Source organism: Ranitomeya imitator, chromosome 1 (assembly GCF_032444005.1).
Source record: "Ranitomeya imitator isolate aRanImi1 chromosome 1, aRanImi1.pri, whole genome shotgun sequence".
Taxonomy (NCBI): Eukaryota; Metazoa; Chordata; class Amphibia; order Anura; family Dendrobatidae; genus Ranitomeya; species Ranitomeya imitator.
Window position 1 is genome coordinate 660736962 of NC_091282.1, and position 2726 is coordinate 660739687.

A 2726-nucleotide genomic window follows, 5' to 3' on the forward strand; every position below is an offset into this window, starting at 1 on the left:
CCGCTATCAGGGAGCCTTCTAGGGCAGCCCAATGAGCTACAGCGCTGAGGGAAAAAAAATGTAGCCTCCACTGTCCCTGCAAACAAAAGGTGGTGTTGGACAGTGGAAATCACTACAGCACAAGCGGTTTGGGGGTTAATGTACCCTGCCTAACGCTATCCCTGCTTCTGATGAAGCGGCAGCAACCTCTCCCTATGCTCAGATCAGCAGCAGTAAGATGGTGGTCGGCGGGAACGCCCCTTTATAGCCCCTGTGACGCCGCAGAAAGCAAGCCAATCACTGCAATGCCCTTCTCTAAGATGGTGGGGACTGAGACCTATGTCATCACGCTGCCCACACTCTGCGTCCACCTTCATTGGCTGAGAAATGGAGCTTTTCACGTCATTGAAACGCGACTTTGGCGCGAAAGTCGCATACCGCATGTCCGACCCCACACAGGGATCGGGTTGGGTTTCAGGAAACCCGACTTTGCCAAAAGTCGCCGACTTATGAAAATGACCGACCCGTTTCGCTCAACCCTACTCACCACCTCTTGTGGCAGCCTGTTCCACTCATTGATCACCCTTACTGTCAAAAAGTTTCTTCTAATCTGTGTCTCCTCCCATTCAATTTCATCCCATTGCTTCTAGTCTTTCCTTGTGCAAATGAGAATAAAGATCTACTACAATGTGACAGCCCTTGAGATATTTGTAGGCAGCTATTAAGTCTCCTCTCAGTCTTCTTTTTTGAAAGCTAAACATTCCCAAATACTGTAACCGTTTCTCATAGGACATGGTTTGCAGACCGGTCACCATTTTGGTCACTCTTCTCTGAACTTGCTCCAGTTTGTTGATGTCTTTTTTTTAAAATGTGGTGCCCAAAACTGGACACAGTATTCCAGATGAGGTCTGACCAAAGAGGAGTAGAGGGCAATAATGACTTTGCGTGATCTAGACTGTATGCTTCTGTTGATACATCCCAGAATTGCATTTGCCTTTTTTGCTGCTGCATCATTCTGTTGACTCATGTTCAGTTTATAATCTATTAGTATACCCAAGTCTTTTTCACTTGTGCTATGGCTTATCCCTATTCCTCCCATTCTGTATATGCTTTTTTCATTTTTATTGCCCAGATGTAGTACTTTGCATTTTTCCTTATTAAAAACCATTCTGTTAGTTGATGCCCACTGCTCCAGTTTATTTATATCATTTTGAATCCTCTCTCTCTCTCTTCTCAAGTATTAGCTATCCCTCCTAGCTTTGTGTAATCAGCAAATTTAATCAGTGTACCCTCAATTCCTTTATATAAATCATTGATAAAAATGTTGAACAATACAGGGCCAAGGACAGAACCCTGTGGTACTCCACTTGAGACATTCTTCCAACTGGATGTGCAGCCATTTACGACCACTCTTTGGGTCCGATCACTAAGCCAGTTATGAATCCACCTAACAGTTGCCTTGTCCATTCCATACTTAGTCATTTTTTCAATAAGGATGGTGTGAGATACTTTGTCAAATGCTTTGCTGAAGTCAAGATATACTATATCTACAGCATTTCCCTGATCCACCCAGTCAGAGATTCTGTCATAGAAGGAAATTAAGTTAGTCTGACATGACTTATTAGTTACAAACCCATGCTGACTCTGGATAATCACTTCATTCCTATCCTATGTTGTTTAATAATTTGTTCAAAGATCTTTCCTGATATAGAAGTCAGACTCACTGGCCTATAGTTCCCTGGGTCCACCTTCTTCCCTTTTTTGAAGATAGGAACAACATTTGCTCTTCTCCAATCTTCTGGGACTTCTGTTCTCCAAGATTTTTCAAAGATTATGGAGAGTGGTTCAAAAATGTCTTTTGCTATCTCCTTCAGTACTCTAGGGTGTAATTCATCTGGACCTGGAGACTTGAATTCATTTATGTTAGCTAAGTGTTTCCTCACTATCTTTCTGTTTATAGATATCCTGGATTCTTCTATTCCTTTAATAGGACAATGAAGATCAGTGCAATACTATTGGAGGAACTCTAGGATTCTGGTATCGTGGGGCAATGAACAGACAGAGACGGGTTTCTTTAGTGCAAATAGTGTATTTGTACCACTGCAATAACACTCAAAAGAATATACTGATAACCCGCAATGAAACAAGTCCCTTAACCATATACAGCAAATCGGAAGAGTTCTTAGGGCAGAGTGCTCGGCAAGGTGAGTGTGACAGGTGAGGCGGTGCAGATCCAAAACACTGTTTGTGCAGAAAGAGTCAAATCCAGGTATGTAGTAAACACAGGGTAGTCCAGAACAAGTCCTCATGTTAATCCCAGGTATGGCATGAACACAGGTAAGTCCAGAAACAAGTTCTCAAGTTGATCTCAGTTGTGGCATAAACACGGGTAAGTCCAGAACAAGTTCACATTAAAGTATTATACTGGTGTAAATTCCAGTAGCTCCTACCGGGGGGAGTAAATGAAGGATTAAGTAGAAAAAAACACAGTCCAGCAACATAGTTCCAAAACACAGTGCAAAAACAGAGTTCTTACCAAGAAGAGTGAACCAAGGGTTAAGTTCCAAAGCTAACAGACTGAGAGTGTAGCTTACATAGGCAGAGAATGTCCAGAGCCACGGGTAGAAGCACAGTAGAACAAGCAGTTGAGCTGAAGAGGAAACGGAAGCAGAATACTCCAGCAAGGAGACTGACACCTGAGCCGGGTTTTAAACAAATGAACAGGAAGTAGGGCAGACAAAAACAGC